This window comes from Trichomycterus rosablanca, chromosome 23 (genome assembly GCF_030014385.1).
Source record: "Trichomycterus rosablanca isolate fTriRos1 chromosome 23, fTriRos1.hap1, whole genome shotgun sequence".
Taxonomy (NCBI): domain Eukaryota; kingdom Metazoa; phylum Chordata; class Actinopteri; order Siluriformes; family Trichomycteridae; genus Trichomycterus; species Trichomycterus rosablanca.
In genome coordinates this window covers 6583376-6604071 of record NC_086010.1, presented here as the reverse complement: position 1 = coordinate 6604071, position 20696 = coordinate 6583376, and the positions used below count along the sequence as shown (strand labels likewise).

Genomic DNA, 20696 nt, shown 5'->3' with positions numbered 1-20696 from the left:
GTAGCTTGGTAGATACACTGATAAGTAAAAACATTAAACCCCCTAAAGATGATCACTGTAAAGCTTACAAAGTCACATTGCTTTATACAGTAGTTCCTTGTAACTCGGCGTCCCCTAAACTCAAAATCTTTGAAACTCGATGGCCTTCGTCAAGAAACTTGTACTCTTAAACTCAACGTGTTCAGCATTTTTTTATTATTATTTATTTATTTAATTTCAAATGAACAATAAACAGCCACTTTGTTCAGTGCTTGGCTTGAGCAGTGCGGTAAAACATCATCAAAGTGCGACTATGAGACAAATCTGCATTTGTGTGGAATAACCGTCAGATTCACTCTGAAAGCTCCACATCCGGATTTTCTACTGTTTCACTTTTAAACTTGTGTTACAGCTCAGGGTGCTGAGAAACTGTGAGAGAGTCTAAAATGCTTATCATTAAAAAAAACCCTGAAGTGACAATGTATTAAAAGAACGACACAGGAACACTAAACCTTTCTTAATTATTACTGCTCATAAGTGTCTCCACTAATGAAATTCCTCGCTCGTTTTGGTACAATAAGTCATGTTAAGTTTTGTGCAGAGGAAATAACGCCACAGCCAGTGCAAAAGCTACTGTACCGCTTCTCATGTGAATGCACCTTTACTGAGCGGAAGATGGTATTCCAGAAGCAAGCATCTCCACAATTAAGAAGCATAAGGAAACAATAAAAAAAAGCTGAAGTGCAGGTTTTATTGTATTTCTTAATAGTTTTTAACTGTTTTTCAATGTTTTTTATACTATATTTGTGTTATTTTAGTGTATAAGTGTCTAAAACAACCTCATTATTTTACATTAGCCTAAAATATATGCAGGTCCACGAGACCCCGTTATGCATCAACAGGTTTCCCATACATCCTTATGGGAAAAAATACCTTAAAACTCAGTGTCTTTAAAACTCAATGCAAGTCCCAGAACCAACTGACGTCGAGTTTTAGGATACCGCTGTATTTCTCCCTCTCTCTTGTTTTTACTCTGCACTGATTATTAATGTCCTCCAGGATCCATTCTCTAGAATCAGCAATCTGTGAGGAGTATGATCTTAAATATTAAATTTCATATTTTGTTTTATTTTATTTTGGGCCACTTTAAAGAATGCTATGAACTTGTAATTGTTCTAAAAATTTGCTCTTAAAAGCATTTTGAGACTTTTCATTCTTGTGAAGATTTATTTTACCATTTTAAGATCAGACTGTTGTTTAATGTCACGTTAAGCTTTCACTATTCATGTGTGTGTGTGTGTGTGTGTGTGTGTGTGTTCAGTCCTCTGTGCACTGAGGCAGATTAGAGTGCCAGCATCAAGGAAACCACAAATACAAAATCTATAACGCATATTGACGTTTCCGCCACGATAGCATGATCTGGCTTTTCTCTACAGCAATAAAAGAAATGCAGCCAGACTCCAGATGGAACACGCTCCTTTCTCTGGCTGTCTCACAAAAATGGTTTTATTATTTCTTTTTTCTTCAATGTTTTATACTCTGTCATAATTTCTTTTCAGTTTGGTAACAAGGCATTGTTTTATAAAAGTCTAATAAAGTACTGTGATTCATGAATTGATTAATTCTAAAAATGTTGCAATATACAGTGTATCACAAAAGTGAGTACACCCCTCACATTTCTGCAGATATTTAAGTATATCTTTTCATGGGACAACACTGACAAAATGACACTTTGACACAATGAAAAGTAGTCTGTGTGCAGCTTATATAACAGTGTAAATTTATTCTTCCCTCAAAATAACTCAATATACAGCCATTAATGTCTAAACCACCGGCAACAAAAGTGAGTACACCCCTTAGTGAAAGTTCCTGAAGTGTCAATATTTTGTGTGGCCACCATTATTTCCCAGAACTGCCTTAACTCTCCTGGGCATGGAGTTTACCAGAGCTTCACAGGTTGCCACTGGAATGCTTTTCCACTCCTCCATGACGACATCACGGAGCTGGCGGATATTCGAGACTTTGCGCTCCTCCACCTTCCGCTTGAGGATGCCCCAAAGATGTTCTATTGGGTTTAGGTCTGGAGACATGCTTGGCCAGTCCATCACCTTTACCCTCAGCCTCTTCTATAAAGCAGTGGTCGTCTTAGAGGTGTGTTTGGGGTCATTATCATGCTGGAACACTGCCCTGCGACCCAGTTTCCGGAGTAAGGGGATCATGCTCTGCTTCAGTATTTCACAGTACATATTGGAGTTCATGTGTCCCTCAATGAAATGTAACTCCCCAACACCTGCTGCACTCATGCAGCCCCAGACCATGGCATTCCCACCACCATGCTTAACTGTAGGCATGACACACTTATCTTTGTACTCCTCACCTGATTGCCACCACACATGCTTGAGACCATCTGAACCAAACAAATTAATCTTGGTCTCATCAGACCATAGGACATGGTTCCAGTAATCCATGTCCTTTGTTGACATGTCTTCAGCAAACTGTTTGCGGGCTTTCTTGTGTAGAGACTTCAGAAGAGGCTTCCTTCTGGGGTGACAGCCATGCAGACCAATTTGATGTAGTGTGCGGCGTATGGTCTGAGCACTGACAGGCTGACCCCCCACCTTTTCAATCTCTGCAGCAATGCTGACAGCACTCCTGCGCCTATCTTTCAAAGACAGCAGTTGGATGTGACGCTGAGCACGTGCACTCAGCTTCTTTGGACGACCAACGCGAGGTCTGTTCTGAGTGGACCCTGCTCTTTTAAAACGCTGGATGATCTTGGCCACTGTGCTGCAGCTCAGTTTCAGGGTGTTGGCAATCTTCTTGTAGCCTTGGCCATCTTCATGTAGCGCAACAATTCGTCTTTTAAGATCCTCAGAGAGTTCTTTGCCATGAGGTGCCATGTTGGAACTTTCAGTGACCAGTATGAGAGAGTGTGAGAGCTGTACTACTAAATTGAACACACCTGCTCCCTATGCACACCTGAGACCTAGTAACACTAACAAATCACATGACATTTTGGAGGGAAAATGACAAGCAGTGCTCAATTTGGACATTTAGGGGTGTAGTCTCTTAGGGGTGTACTCACTTTTGTTGCCGGTGGTTTAGACATTAATGGCTGTATATTGAGTTATTTTGAGGGAAGAATAAATTTACACTGTTATATAAGCTGCACACAGACTACTTTTCATTGTGTCAAAGTGTCATTTTGTCAGTGTTGTCCCATGAAAAGATATACTTAAATATCTGCAGAAATGTGAGGGGTGTACTCACTTTTGTGATACACTGTATATATCTAATAAAAGTGCCAGACTGCCCCCCTATTTCTTTCTGTTAAAGAAAAAAGTGTGCAAGTGTGCACTTTTAAAATATTAGTCTGTACCTTCTTTTGTACCTCTATTTTACTGACCACTTTAATTTTTACTGACCACTGTCTGTGAGGGGCGGCATGGTGGCTCAGTGGGTAGCCTCACAGCAAGAAGGTCCTGGGTTTGATTTCCAGCTGGGGCGGTCCGGGTCCTTCCTGTGTGGAGTTTGCATGTTCTCCCCGTGTCTGTGTGGGTTTCCTCCAGGAGCTCCGGTTTCCTCCTACAGTCCAAAAACATGCAAGTGAGGTGAATTAGAGATACTAAATTGTCCATGACTGAGTTCGATATAACCTTGTGAACTGATGAATCTTGTGTAATGAGTAATTACCTGTCCTGTCATGAATTTAACCAAAGTGTAAAACATTTACACGTTAAAATCCTAATAAATAAATAAATAAATAACCACTGTCTGTGTTTCAACTTATCCCAAAGAGGCTAAGAACAGTTGAGGTCAGGGCTCTGTGTAAGCCAGTGAAGTACATCCGAGAACACAAAGGAGTTGGGAGGAATCTTGGTAGACCAACTCCTTCATGGCTTCACTTCGGACAAGAAGGCACTACCATGGTAAAACAGGACTGGGCATTTGCTAAGAACACAATGCTAAAGAATGTCATTGTTTGCTGAAGAATTAAGATTTATTTTACTAAGAACTAAGAGGAAACATCAAAAACTGGTGTAGTTCAAAGTGTTAATGTGATAGCATTGTACCATTGTCCTGTCACTCACAAACGCAGATTTGACTATCAGACTGACTGATAGTGAAGTATGATTTACTTTATGATTTACACAGAACAATGGTAGTACGTTATAAAAATGTAGCTGATGCTTGACATGATAATATTAATCCATTAAAAAATCTTGACAAGCAGTTCTTCCAGAGACATTTGAACCAAACTGAAATATGATTATAAAAGGCAATGCTCCTCAGCACTCCTGGTTGCACTTGGGCTTGTCTGGCTAACCGCTCCACAGCAGCTGCTGCATGTTTTTACTCCACTATGACAGCACTTACAGAGGACACAGGCAGCTCTAGCAGGGTGGTAATCCAGTGGACATTTGACATCCTGTGACAGTGCAAAATTAATTCTGCTCTCCAGTAAGACCCAGTCTACTGCCAGTGTTTGTCTGGAGATTGAAAGGTTTTATGTGTTCTATGTTAGCAGTGGATGTTAGAACCTTTATGGACAGTGGTAGCCTGCCTACTGGGTAGAGCTTTGGCCTATCATTCGAAAGATTGTTGGTTCAAATCCAAAAGCATTTCACTGCCAGATGTACTGTGTATGACTATGTATGTGACAAATAAACCTTGATTTGATTTGAAATCCAGGCTCTGCTATGCAACCACTGTTGGGCCCTTGAGCAAGGCCGTACAATGGCTGATCCTGCGTTCTGACCCCGGCTTCCAAACAAGCTGGGATATGCGGAAAAAGAATTTTATTGTACTCTACATGTGTATCTGTATATTTGACAAATAAAGGCATTCTTCTTATATTTATGTATAATATTTATACTTATGGCTTTTAGCAGACGCTTATATCCAAAGCGATTTACAGTACTGTAAGACGGTATACAGTCTGAGCAATTGATGGTTAAGGGCCTTGCTCAAGGGCCCAACAGCAGCAATCTGGCAGTGGCAGGGCTTGTCCAGTACCTTAACCACAAGTCTACAATTGCCCTTCTTCTAGTTGGGGTGTCTACATACATGATAAGGCCATGTTTTTGGAGTGTGGCTGTGGAAGCATGTGCACATTTACTTAAAAAAGCATTTGTGAGGTCGGCCACTGATTTAAATGAAAAGGTTTGGGTTATAATCAGAATTTCAGTTCATCACGGTTGAACTGAAATTGTTCAGTGGGGTCAAGGCCTGTGCAGGCCACTGAATTTTCTCCAGACAAAAATCACCAAACAGTGTCTGTATGGACTTCATTTTGTATACAAAGACACAGCGATGCTGGAACAGGAGAGGACTTTTGACCATGTAGGGTACTTTTGCCATATATTGTATTTTAAATTAAATGTTTTTAGATTGACCGGTTCTACGAAGGAACTATTTAGAAACCTAACGTCTTGGACTCCTGGCCATAGTGGTAGATCCGGAACAGGCAGTGGTATGAACACCTACATTCGTCAACACCAATTTAATGTGCATTGCACGTCAGTCCCAAGGCTACCTAACTCAATGTGCATGGCACGTCACTTCCGCTAACATTTGGCGAGCATTTCTTATCTGTTCGGGCTGACATTTGGTAAAGGTCATACAAGAACACGGGCTGCAAAATACAAGCCTCGGTTGCTCCTTTACTCCCTGACTTTGTGTTGCATTTTCCTGAAACAGTTTATGGCTACATTGGGCTGAATATTTCCACTTTAGCTTCTTTTTTTTTTTACCTGTAGTTGTACTTCATATGTAAGGCCCTACCTAATTCACAGCTGCGAATATCGGGCCACGGACCATGAAATGAGCCGCGAAATGTAATATGCAATTTGATGTAAAATTTAAAAGTTAAGGTTTGTGTTTAGTGATTTAACATTTTTCATTCACGTAGCGTTCAAGTGCATCAAGTTTACTGGTTAATTTGCACTATAAGACAGTCCTAGCAATCCTACGGCAATTCAGTTAGTCAAAATGTCCTAGATGTCGAAGTCTAAAGCAGCTAAAAACACAACTCGGATAACTGAAATTGGAAAACTCCCAACCAATTCTGTGGACGCAGGGGGGATTGTTGGGGTGTCAAAACACGGATGAGTATTTTAGTTTGCTATGCTGTGTATTGTAGGTTCCATTTATTCTGTCATTCAATTTATGAGTGGAATTTAATTGATGTTGTGAAATGTGGCACTTTTCTGTAAAAATCTGTGAAATCTGTGAATTTTGAAAAATGAGGTCCGTGAAATTAAGCAACTTTTCCCGTGAATTTAGTAGGACCGTAATTATACGTCTAGATGGATGTCAAAACCACTAATAATTACTAAGTTCAGGTGTTTCAGGCATTGCTAATAGGTGCAATTTTTTTTCTTAAATAAATCATTTGCCTTTGAATTTGTGGCAGCAGATTGGAGATGGCTCTTTTCCATTCCAGCAAGGTTGACAAGACACGGGTTGACAAGTCTGATGTGGAGGAACTCCATCCTGCACTTAACCCTATTGAACACCCTTAGAGTAAATTGGAACACTGACTGTGAGTCAGGCATAAATTCCCATAGACAAACTTTTGGAAAATATCTTGTGGAAAGGGTTTCCCAGAAGAATGGAACGGGGTCCAACAAGCTTTTAGACGTATAACGTATGTTCTATCAACAATTCAAGTTTCTAGGGTAAAACATATGACTATTTTAGCTCAAGTACTTATAGTCCAATTCTCACTGTTCTATGTAGAGAGCATGTAAGGACAAGCTTCCATGGCAGCAAATAAAATGTATTTTCCAGTGCATCTGGCCGAGCTCGTATCCATTTGTATGTGTGCAGCATGGATGTGTGAGGGTGTGTGTGATTGAGGGGTCTCACTAACTCCATTCAGAAAGCGGGTCTTTGTTAACATGTGAGTCATATTTCTGACGACAACAGTATTTCCAGCGGAAAAAAATGACACAATGAAAAACAAAATGAACAGAGCACCCCTCTTTCCTGTTCGAATCTACACATACACATACATACACATATGGACATAGACACTTTGCACTCTGCATCTTTACACTTTGAACATCTTTCCTACAGCTTATTCATGACTAAACTGCTGCATATAATGAAACATATTACACCAATTCGAGTGGACTATATGTCTGAATACAGTGCAGTAAAAAAAAGAAATTGTCTCGTTACTAATGGCCTCTGTTATTATACATTTACCACATCGAATGGTTTCAGATCTTTCAAACTTGCAACTACAGTTGACAGGAGCATCTCACATGGGTGGAAATGTAACAAACTGACTAAAATGCCATCCAAAGTCACTAAACTCCTCCAGATGAACAATTCTACTATATACACCGATCAGCCATAACATTAAAACCACCTCCTGGTTTCTACACTCACTGTCCATTTTATCAGCTACTTACCATATAGAAGCACTTTGTAGTTCTACAATTACTGACTGTAGTCCATGTGTTTCTCTGCATGCTTTGTTAGCCTGCTTTCATGCTGTTCTTCAATGGTCAGGACTCTCCCAGGACCACCACAGAGCAGGTATTATTTATGTGTTGGATCATTCTCAGCACTGCAGTGACACTGACATGGTGGTGGTGTGTTAGTGTGTGTTGTGCTGGTATGAGTGGATCAGACACAGCAATGCTGGTGGAGTTTTTAAACACCTCACTGTCACTGCTGGACTGAAAATATTCCACCAACCAAAAATATATCCAGCCAACAGCGCCCCGTGGGCTGCATCCTGTGACCACTGATGAAGATATAGAAGATGACCAACTCAAACAGCAGCAACAGATGAGCTTTACATCTACAAGGTGGACCAACTAGGTAGGAGTGTCTAATAGAGTGGACAGTGAGTGGTTACAGTATTTAAAAACTCCAGCAGCACTGCTGTGTCTGATCCACTCATACCAGCACAACACACACTAACACACCACCACCATGTCAGTGTCACTGCAGTGCTGAGAATGATCCACCACTTAAATACTACCTGCTCTGTGGTGGTCCTGTGGGGGTCCTGACCATTGAAGAACAGCATGAAAGCGGGCTAAAAAAGTATGTAGAGAAACAGATGGACTACAGTCAGTAATTGTAGAACTACAACGTGCTCCTATATTGTAAGTGGAGCTGATAAAATGGACAGTGTGTGTAGAAACCAGGAGGTGGTTTTAATGTTATTGGCTGATCGGTGTATACCCGTTAGCAATGAGTTCAGCTACTACTGGGAACGCAATCCATGCAGTGTATTTTATTCTACATATTTAGAGGTGGGTGAGACAGGTGTTTACAAGCTTTTTAGAGTGTAACCTTATTTGGCTATACTTCATATTAATCATCTGACCACATTCATGTGACCCTGCTGACATACCTGAGTAAAAGGGAAGTGAAGTTAGATCATGAGTCTCTAGCCACACATAGACACACACAGACACACACCTACGTGCTTTCGGTCTCTGCCACAGGATCGAAAAGAACTGAAATAGTTAACCTCACACAGACAGGTTACACACAATATCCATGTTTGGATAAATGACAGGACAGACTTGGTAATTCCATAAAAGTATTGTTCTTTATGAGATTCTACACCTTATCAATATAAAATAAATCATTTTAATGTATAACCAGCTATAAATATACCAGCTGTCAGTATGAGTTTAAATAGAGAAAGAGAAGTGAGTATAAAACACATTTGGTTCCTCAAATTAAAATACATTTAGCTCAGATTAGGGACCAAACACACCTTTCCATCTCTTTGACGCCGTACGCCTCTCTTTCTTTTGTTTTCCACGATGCCACAGAGCTGTCATTTTAATTGTCTATGTGTTTGCGCAAAAAAGATGGAAAGATGTTTGTTGCAATGGTGCCTTCAGTGGGCGGTTTGGATGGCAGCTGGTGACTCCACAGTACTTTTTATTCAAAGTGTGTGTGTATGTGTGTGTGTGTGTGTGTGTGTGTGAGGGGGTGGGTTACGCACAATGGAAAGTGAACTGTGTCCACGTGACGTTCGTGGTGTTTCCAACTTTCACAAAACCGAGGAACTGGAACCAGCGATGACGAGATCTAACGACATCCTCAACTCTCGCTCTGGGTCACATGACAGGATGATAACAGGCTTTGTCTGGGCGGAGACTTTGTTGCTTTTCATGAATGAAACCCATTGCTTACTCTGATTGAGTTATTTCTGTATGCGCAAATGTGTCTGTTCAACCACAGCAGTTTCCTTCTCTTTTTTTCGATGCTGATTCACAGTTCTGAATAAAAAGCTCTCCGTGTGTTGCTTTTAACACTTTCATTACCGCAGCAGCACAGACACGGTTACACGTGTAGCCTCATATTCACCAGCTCTCAGAGTCGGGCTCCTAAAGAGTTTGTCTGGATGTTCGCTCACTGTGACTATCTGTGTGTCGATAAGGCAGCATCCTGTTTCCAATGGGGGCTTGTGTAACAGTGAATAAAGTCCCCCATGACGTTGTGTGTGTTTGTGTAAGGGGACTTCTTTGTACTACTAGAAGAAAATGAGAAAACTACAGAGAGATCTGCATCTACCCGCTATTTAACTCAGCCTTGAAATGCAAGATGAGCTTAATCTAGCTGTCCTTACGGGCCTGAGCATGGAGGGTCAATGTGTGTGTGTGTGAGTGCGATGGGAAATGGCAGGGGGCTAAGTGTTCAAGTCTGTCTGCATCTGTCACATTCAGTTTGTCTTTTTGTTTTGATGTGTAGATGGGATCTACTCACTCAGGTATGCACTTATGTGTTTGCATGTGGCTGAGTATGAGGTTTTGTGCTGTAGTGATAATGTAAGGCGAATTCAGGTGAACCTTACCGTCAATCAATTTGAGCAATTCCACTCAAAATATTAAAAAAGGAAATACGAGGGTTCTTCAAAAAGTTTCTGCACTTTTTACACAAAACAAATGACATCACTTTTCTAAATAATCATCTTCCGATGCATTTTTCCCAGCGTTGTACCAACTTTTTAATGCCATCAGCAAAAAATTTTTTTGGTCGAGTGTGTAGCCACTGATGCAGCGCTGCTTTCACATCATCATCAAATGAAAATCTTCTTCCTCTTAAAGCTTCTTTGAGCGTCCAAAAAGGTGGAAATCAGATAGCGCTAAATCCAAACTCTAAGCTCTCTCTCAGTCTTTCAGACACGACCGATTACTACTCCTCCCACCTTTACTGTTTCCAACCAAAATATAAAAGTGTGGAAACTTTTTGAAGATCCCTCAAACATCTTAATATTTGATAAGAAAAGGTAGAATGTATTAGGATTCATTTGAGAGTTTTTCTACACAGGTCTTTGTGGGGTAAAATTTCACCAACACAAACAGCATGGACAATGATTATAATAAACTGCCCAGAAATTACCTTGTGAAGCTGTCCATAAGAAGTCTGAATTTGATTATATTGCATTCAACTTTGAATATTGTGTAATGATTTTTACACTTATTTTATGAGGGATCTTCAAAAAGTTTCCGCACTTTTATATTTTGGTTGGAAACGGTGAGGGTGGTGGAATGGTAATCGGTCGTGTCTAAGAGACCGAGAGACGCTTATAGTCCAGATTTAGCGCTATCTGATTTCCACCTTTTTGGACACTCAAGGAAGCTTTAAGAGGAAGAAGATTTTCATTTGATGATGATGTGAAAGCAGCGCTGCATCAGTGGCTACACACTCAACCAAAAACATGTTTGCTGATGGCAATATAAAGCTGGTACGACGCTGGGAAAAATACATCAGAAGGTGACTGTGTAGAAAAGTGATGCCATTTGTTTTTGAAATTCTTAATCAATTGGGTTAAAAAGGTGTGGAAACTTTTTGAAGAACCCTCGTATAATTTGTTCCCTGAATGTTCTGCATTGATACATTTCTATACAAGTGCTAATCAATTTTCCTCAATTTTTTCTTTAAGTCTCACCAGGTCCAACTGCTATAATTATACCCCACATACACAAAGATATAACATTTAATACATTCTGAAATTGATTAAGATTCTATATGTAGAATCTAAAGCACATCTAATTTTATGAACAAGCTATGATATGGCTATAATTATGCATTTTATAAATAAAGAGGTACACAGCAGTTGTAAACAAGTCACAGTTATTGCATAAATCACAGATCTTTAATTAGGTTGTTTCTCTAACACTTCTTGTGTATTAACAACACACACACACACACATAGAGTACCATTTCGGGCAGCCGTGCGTAGGAGCCTGTTGCGTGTTTGGTGCGGAACACGGCTGTTGAGGCCCCGAGTTGTCATGGAGATGATAGTTTGATTCATCATAGCGACTAATGTTGGCTGAAATAATTTGGAGAAAGAGAAGCTGAGGGCGTAACCAACTACATTACCCATATTACCTTGTGGCAAAACCTGCCAGACAAACATTTGCTGTGTCCCAAATGCTTAAGTCTATGTATGGGTAGTGTTTTCCAAATGCATCAGCCAATTTGAGAAACGTCCCAAATGCTACAGCACATTGGTTCTAACAAAACTTCCATTTATACAGATACGCTTGTGTAGCTTTTGTTCTAGCATGACAGTCGGAAACATAAGTTAATATTTACGAGGGATCTTCAAAAAGTTTCCACACTTTTGTATTTTGGTTGGAAACGGTGAGGGTGGGATGAGTAGTAACTGGTCGTGTCTGAGAGACTGAGAGACGCTTATAGTCCGGATTTAGCACCATCTGATTTCCACCTATTTGGACGCTCAAAAAAGCTTTAGGGGAAAAAGATTTTCATGTGATGATGATGTAAAAGCAGTGGTGCATCAGTAGAGTGCGGAAAAGTGTGGCAACTTTTTTGAAAAACCCTCGTATATGATTGTGTACGACTGTAATAAGTGTTGAGTTAATCTGCAAATACAGAAGAGGTAGCACCAAAATATGGCACGCAGAATTGGACGCATGTTCCGCTTATGTAAAGTGATATAAAGCCCATACTGGAATATTATTAACACTAGTATTAAATACATTACTATTATTATTCCAGGGTGCAAAATATTTTGAATCTATGAAAAAATATGTACACAAAATATATGGTCATTCCTCCCAATTATTTAGATGAGGTGTTTCAGCCACACCCATTTCTAGTTTGGATAAGGCCTTTTCCCTTTCCATGATTAACCCTACTGCTGATGATTTGAAGATGTGCTAAAAGAATTGGACGTAATCTTCCTTCTTTATTATTCAATCAACTTTACGCAATGCATCACTTCCACTGGAAGCAAGACGGCTTAGAGCAGTATACTACCTCCACCATGAATAAGGGACCTTGCTTTGTGCACGGGGCGCAGTCATTGCTGAAACAGAAAATGACTGAAAATAACATAACATGAAAACATCAAATATACGGTATGTTATACATTTGATTTTATACACCTGCTAATAGCCGCTGTAGCTGAAACACCTGACCTTAATAATTATGATGGGTGTCGACAAACCATTTTCACCCCCCTGAATACAAGGTCACATGTCTAAGACAAGGTCTATGTTTAAGATTGTATAAGAGTCTATGCACATTTCTAGTAGCGCAGTGTAAGCTCTGAAGAGACAGATCTCTAAATACATTCCAAACATTTCCCACTGATGAAGCAGGATTTAAATAAAGAATACCCCTCTCTCCCCTCTCTGCTTTCCTTTTGCTCTCTCTTCCACTCTCCAATAAAGATAAACAGAGCCGGTTCATTTACTCTATCTGTTACAAACAGTGGATTCCTAATATATAACTTATGCAGCTGAAGGAGACTGACTGAAAGTCTGCCTTACCCATTATAGCCAGTGTTGGTTAGCTATGCCGAGTAAAGCAGCAGGACTGATGTCATGGTTCAGTAATATAACAAGACAGTAAAAACTGTAAAGACAAATAAAACTTGAATGAAATGGCATTACAGTGTTTAAAGACTCACTGGTGATGTCACCAGGCCTCCAATGAAATGGATAATGGAGGTTCCTGGTGGTTTTTTATCACTAGCTGAATCAGATAAATAGGTCAGATAGGACTGACAATGGACTTGGCCAAATGTGGCCAAATATAGTGCCAAAACTGGAATGATCCATGGAATTTGATCCAGTTTGAATGGAACTTTGTGCCATAACAGGCCTGAAGATAAGTACCTGTGTATAGTGAGGTAACAAGAACTGATTTGAATATTCCACTGCATGCCACAGGGCATGGTTACTGGAAGTTCCCAATCTAGCAAAGCTGTTTTTTGTTATGTAAACCGAAATAATGTAACAAAGTGACATTTTTAAATACCCAGTACACCATTATGTCCAGCCAAGATATCAGCAATGTAAACAATGTTTACGGAAGTAAACAAATCAAGCCACTTTAAAAGTCTCAAGATTACGTGTGGGAGTAAAACTAAAACGCTTTCACGCAACATATAGTTGTTTTTGGGGTTGGTAGGGGTATAGTTGTTTTTGGGGTCTAATTGCTGTCTTTTAATTACCAATAGTTCTTTGGAAGTACAGTCTGAAAGACAATGACAGAGTTAAAAAAATGTGTGATTGTGTGTATGAAGAGAGGCTGTGTGTATGAACAGTATGCTGACTGACCGAATTCAGTCTGTTAAATGAGCAGGGTCATTAGAGAGCCATCCACTTAACAAATACAAAATAAATCAGATAAGCAGTAATAGGAACAGGGAGAGAAAAGGGATGAAAATGGACAATCTGGTTTCATGTTTCTGTGTGTTCAACAAATACGTCCAGCTCTAAGACATCACTCCAAGAACGTGAAACCTTACCTCTTAAAAATGCTTCCCTGTGACCCATTTCCTGTTTGTGTCTGTATATCTGTCAGTCATGCTGCAAACGTGCCCACAAGGGCCCTGCATTACTCCTGTGCATTAATAGTGTTCAAGAAATTTTGTCATCGATTCATGAGGTCCTCCACATAATCATGTTTAAGATTGCTGCTCCTATAGACACACGCATACCTGCATAATGATGAGCCTAACTTTACCCCGAGATATGAAATTCGTCCTGCTTAGAGTATAATTATTAAGTGGTGCCAGTGGTGCTTCAAAATCTAATGTAATTTCACCTATTTTAATTTAATGTAGACATGAGAAAATGCCTAGAAGAGATTAAGAAAGTGAAAGAAATAGATAGTCTAGGTCTTTGAATCTACAGTCCGTGTGGTAGCACTGGCGATCATTTCTGGCCAAACCAGTGAACTGATGAGATAGCACGCAGACTTTCACACTTCAGACCAGAGGCTAGTGAGGAACCGTACTTTAAGGGCAAAGCGAGATGAGCTTGACCCAGAGATTGACCCCAAAACGCCTTTGGCAAGCCAGCTAATGTCAATACACAACCTGTCTGCATTAGACATCCTAATATTTATATTTTCGGGCACACTTGGGCGATATTACCTTGTGTATTTCCTGTCTCTTCTGTCATAAAGCGTTAAACCAGTATCATTCAGCTTTAGCCCCATTTTAGCTGGTAAAAATTTGAGCATCGTAGGGCCAGAGGCTGGGAAAGTCCCTCTCACTCTCCTGAGAGCGTGGCAATCGCTTTGATACACACTGTAATCGGCTCGCTCCGTTACACACCGGCACGCAGCCACTTCTCCAGTGATACCACTACACCCCAGTCCCCCGGAACATGAACACCAGAACCAGGAAACACGAGATAGTTGAGTGCAAGGTCTTTTGTCTTTTTCACTTCTTTTTTGTAGCTTTTTTTCTGCTGCTATGAGTACATGTTCTGTGTTTAAGGGGGAACTTAATACTTCACGTTCTCTTTAAAGTTTTAAGACAAGCTTTCTTAGTGATAAGCAAGAAAAGCCACTGTGCTTCAGAGCAACCTACAGGAGCAAACGTCTAATTTTCCAGATTTACAAGAGTCACAAACTGAAAGTTTGTAATGAGTAGTTTAGAAACAAGAGAGCAAGACACTAAGTGAACAAAATCCTCATGGCACAACATATTTTACATTCACATTTTCGGCATTTAGCAGACACCTTTATCCAAAGCGAATTACAGCAGTGTGACAGTATACAGTCTGAGTAATTGAGGGTTAAGGGCCTTACATAAGGGCCCAACAGCAGCAACCTGGCAGTGGTGGGGCTTGAACCAGCGACCTTTTGATTACTAGTCAAGTACCTTAACCACTACGCTACAACTGCAAAGTGGTCATTAGAGACACTATATTCATAAAACTACATGGATTTTAATCTTGTTTTAAACTAAATTATAGAATTTGAAATAATACTGAGAACTGAAGGGTCAAATGAGGTGGCAGAATCTGAATATGCTGAGTATATTTATAACCTTAATGAGATTATTTATTACAGAAATCCCACTCTGTTCAAACATTTAGATAAGAGACACGCCACACAGCCTGCTCTTCAACACTTCTGAATCACATCCTGAAGGAACGCAGGCACACATTCTCCCACATGTACATGCACCCACAAATGTTCATGTAAACTGAGCATTTCCAAAACACTTATGTTCAGATCTAAAGATATACAATAGGAAAACATTTTAATTGCCCCTATTCCAATTAGGGAAAGAGATACAAAGTTCCAAGACTCCAGTGAGAGCATTTACAGTTAATTTTTTCTCCAAAATGCATTAATAACCCCATTATCCAGCATATTGTAATGGTGGGTCCAAAGAAACCCAACAATTTAGAAGGCACTAATTCATCACAAGGTATCACACACACTTACATATAACAGTTTACTCATTTACACACACTTTGGGGTAATTTAGAATGACCAGGTCACTTTCTGAATGTTTTTGGGAGGAATCTTAATAACACATATAAAACCTATCCAGACTTGAGGAAATATTTAGTACATCGTAGACAGTAACTGAAGAATCAAGCCCTAGTCCCCAGGAACATGAGACAGTGCAGCACCCACACTACTTGCTGCACTACTGTGTCGCAAGACCAAATTTACCAAACATTTCAGCAAGAGAGTAGTCACACTATACACTTTTAAAGCTGTTTTGGTAAAGTGTAGCTTTATTAAAAAAGGCACACAAGTGGATAATATAACCAGCAAGCAGAACAAATATATATACACACTGATCAGCCATAACATTAAAACCACCTCCTGGTTTCTACACTTACTGTCCATTTTATCAGCTCCACTTACCATATAGAAGCACTTTGTAGTTCTACAATTACTGACTGTAGTCCATCTGTTTCTCTACATACTTTTTAAACCTGCTTTTTACTTTGTTCTTCAATGGTCAGGACCCCCACAGGACCACTACAGAGCAGGTATTATTTAGGTGGTAGATGATTCTCAGCACTGCAGTGACTGACATGGTGCTGGTGTGTTAGTGTGTGTTGTGCTGGTGTGAGTGGGTCCGACACAGGAGTTTTTAAATACCGTGTCCACTTACTGTCCACTTTATTAGACACTCCTAACTACAGGGGTTGGACAATGAAACTGAAACACCTGTCATTTTAGTGTGGGAGGTTTAATGGCTAAATTGGACCAGTCTGGTGGCCAATCTTCATTAATTGCACATTGCACCAGTAAGAGCAGAGTGTGAAGGTTCAATTAGCAGGGTAAGAGCACAGTTTTGCTCAAAATATTGCAATGCACACAACATTATGGGTGACATACCAGAGTTCAAAAGAGGACAAATTGTTGGTGCACGTCTTGCTGGCGCATCTGTGACCAAGACAGCAAGTCTTTGTGATGTATCAAGAGCCACGGTATCCAGGGTAATGTCAGCATACCACCAAGAAGGACAAACCACATCCAACAGGATTAACTGTGGACGCAAGAGGAAGCTATCTGAAAGGGATGTTCGGGTACTAACCCGGATTGTATCCAAAAAACATAAAACCACGGCTGCCCAAATCACGGCAGAATTAAATGTGCACCTCAACTCTCCTGTTTCCACCAGAACTGTCCGTCGGGAGCTCCACAGGGTCAATATACACGGCCGGGCTGCTATAGCCAAACCTTTGGTCACTCGTGCCAATGCCAAACGTCGGTTTCAATGGTGCAAGGAGCGCAAATCTTGGGCTGTGGACAATGTGAAACATGTATTGTTCTCTTATGAGTACACCTTTACTGTTTTCCCCACATCCGGGAGAGTTACGGTGTGGAGAAGCCCCAAAGAAGCGTACCACCCAGACTGTTGCATGCCCAGAGTGAAGCATGGGGGTGGATCAGTGATGGTTTGGGCTGCCATATCATGGCATTCCCTTGGCCCAATACTTGTGCTAGATGGGCGCGTCACTGCCAAGGACTACCGAACCATTCTGGAGGACCATGTGCATCCAATGGTTCAAACATTGTATCCTGAAGGCGGTGCCGTGTATCAGGATGACAATGCACCAATACACACAGCAAGACTGGTGAAAGATTGGTTTGATGAACATGAAAGTGAAGTTGAACATCTCCCATGGCCTGCACAGTCACCAGATCTAAATATTATTGAGCCACTTTGGGGTGTTTTGGAGAAGCGAGTCGGGAAACGTTTTCCTCCACCAGCATCACGTAGTGACCTGGCCACTATTCTGCAAGAAGAATGGCTTAAAATCCCTCTGACCACTGTGCAGGACTTGTATATGTCATTTCCAAGACGAATTGACGCTGTATTGGCCGCAAAAGGAGGCCCTACACCATACTAATAAATTATTGTGGTCTAAAACCAGGTGTTTCAGTTTCATTGTCCAACCCCTGTAGTTGGTCCACCTTGTGGATGTAAAGTCAGAGACAATCGATCATCTATTGCTGCTGTTTGAGTTGGTCATCTTCTAGACCTTCATCAGTGGTCACAGGACGCTGCCCACGGGGCGCTGTTGCCAAATAGAGCTTGATTTAGAATGTCAGACATCATCCTAGCTATCATGTCAAATTTACATTTCTAATTTAGATCATATATGTGATTTCATTATAATATCCTAAGTAATTAGGTAAAATGTTAACTGAGAAGCTTTCAGCCAACCAAAGCATGAATGAACACAATGAACACATTGGAGAATTTGTTTGCTAAACAACAGATTTATTTGTCCATCCCTGGTGTGACAATTTTGAAGTGTTATAAAGTATCCGTTACATCTCTAAGGAATTTAATGAAAAACATTGATTTTAACTTGACAAAACAGAAGCCTCCAGAGACTGAAGCTGTTCTCAGTGAGTTGTAAGAGTAGCTATTTTATTACAAATCAGTAATGCTGTATGAGTGTGTGAGTGGTATACACCGGGGAATCCCTTTTTCAAGAGCAGGTTTATCTACTGAGTCATCTGTAAACTGAGGGGGTGAAGGTATTTACTACTTAAGTATGTATGTTTACTTGTACAAGTATTCTATAAATATATATGTTTTTTTATCTGTGTATTTATAAAAATGTGCTAACATTCACGTCATTAGTACAGCATTTCACATTATAAGGCAAAAAAAATGATCTGAGTTTCTGTTGTTTTGTAATATTATATTAACACTAGTAGTGGAGTAGTGGAGCAAGTCCAAACGTGCCACTAGGCAAATAAGGATCTACGTTTTTTGTTTGCCGGTCTTGGTGTAGTTGCATCATCAGTTAAAAGTTATGTAAAGGCGGGCCTTTGACACAATTGTAAACCCACACACACAGAGGCGGCTTTAAACATTTTTGGGAAGTAGGCATGGCTGGGTGCTGGTATGCAGTCTAGTGAGTGATTTATGCCAGTGAGCCTCTAAGCATTGATGGTAATTTAACAATGGCAGTATCACATACCAAGATGTATGTGTTTGTGCATGTTTGTGCCTTATTCCCAATCAAAAGGTAAAAGGATTTTCCTAAGAAAAGTAATATTGTAAATGAGCAATATCCTGTCACTTCCGTGAGAGCATAGATGTTTACACAGGACTGAGAAGGAGTTTTTGAATGTCAGATTTCTGATTCACTAGATAAGTTGAATTAAGTTTTCCAGTAATTTTTAAAGTGTCTCCCACACAATACAAACTAATAATTCTCTCACTGGGAGCACTGTGAGTGGTCAAACTGTAGTACAGTTGTTGGGCATCGGCATAGTACAAGCATTCAAATTAAATAAATAATTTAGACCCAGTAACAAAACTCGTAACTGCTATAGTTCAGGGTATCGGTAGAGCAAGGTCATTGCTGGGCTTTACACAGTAATTCATTTACATTTACAACACTTAAAAAAACTAAGGACAATCGTGATAGTATACATCTAAGCATTAAGGGCTAAAGACTTTGCTCAAAGGTGAAACAATGGCAACTAAAGCAGTAGAAATCCCAGTCACAAAATCACTGTAAAAGTGTTGTTAAATGAATAAAAAGAGGAACTGTCTTCATATTAATATCTATAGATTTAAATGTGAAGTTTAAGCATACACAGTACATGGCTAAAATTATGATTAATATTGAGTGGATACCTGATCATCAGTTTGTCAGACAAAACTAGTGCCATTAATATAGATTTTACTAGCAAGCTTTCCACTAGATGTTGGACCTTGATTGTGATTCATTTCCATTCAGCCCCAGGACCTGGCTGTAATGTTGGGTGATAAGACTTACCCAAACTTTTATAAAGTTAAAGGTACAGAAATAAATACTGGAGGAGTAAGCTTTTCCTTTACTGGAACAAGAGGAACACATCAAACCACCATAAAACAACCCCAGAGCATTATTTCTTTTCCACCAACCTTTACAGTTGGCACTGTGGCAGCCAACAGTAATATTGCTCTGACATCCACCTAACTCAGATTCATCCTCCAGAATGCCATTTTGGTCTCTGCTTTGTACACCTAAAGAGTCACAATTTACAATTCAAACTATTTAAAAATAATATATAACAGTGTATTATCTTCCCTTGTAGAAGTATGGTTGTTAATTCCTCTGAATTAGTCAGTCTGTGGTAATTAGCCAACAGTTAGTTATGATAATGATTGTGTGGGTGGGTCTATGTTTTGCCAGTTTTGAAAGTGTAAACAAGCAGGCCACACTTCTGATTTTCCAGACTACATTCACCAATGGATTTATCTTCACAATAAAGTAACTTTTTGTGATTGAAGCACTAGGTCAGCATTGTACAGCACCTCTAGTAGATTCAGTTTACGTCACATCAGTGGTAATTGGCAGTACTATGTGTGCCATTGCGATATAAATAATTTAGTTCCTCATTTCATCATGTAGTATCTGTTAGGAGCTTCCACAGGTTTTTGTTTTTTCTGCTTTCTCACTGGTTTAGCTCATATAAAAAGCAGTGTTGTGAGCTGGATTTCTTTCAAAGCCTTTAACCAGTCAAACACACTGCAATTTGTTATTCTATTGTTATTACATAAAACTAGTGTTGGTGAGTCATAAGTGGCGGTGAAAGTCATTCAAATGGCTTGCATACTTTATCTATGAATACTAGGTAGGCAATGAGTTCAAATGCCACATTGAAACTCTTTAAAATACCTAAATTCTGAAATAAATAAAACGGTCGCCTACAGCTTTTACAGACAATGGCCTGTGCCACCTTCAGAGGTAATCTCTATCTTTTAAGAGACAGACTGCATTGTAAGAGAAAAATGAAAGAAGAAAAACTACATGTGGGAGTAAAACGATACAAGTAGCCTGTTCTTTCTTTTAGCTGAGACACTGGTTTTACAGGAGAATAACAGGAATTTGCCTGTATTACAAAAAGGTGTAACAAAGCCAAAAATAAACTAAAATCAATTCTCAGCTCATCTAAATTTTCTTTCAATCATAGCATAG

At 39.8% G+C, this 20696-nt stretch overlaps 1 long non-coding RNA gene across 1 annotated transcript in view; it reads right to left on the bottom strand.

The window, feature by feature from the left end:
- Nucleotides 1–20696, bottom strand: part of LOC134301322 (uncharacterized) — a 53919-nt gene that overhangs the window by 28965 nt on the left and 4258 nt on the right. Inside the window, exons 4-5 of the long non-coding RNA XR_010007437.1 lie at nt 19640–19741; nt 3405–3564 (exon numbers count right to left, since the gene is read on the bottom strand). This is a non-coding gene — a long non-coding RNA (uncharacterized LOC134301322). The remainder of the gene's footprint in view (nt 1–3404; nt 3565–19639; nt 19742–20696) is intronic.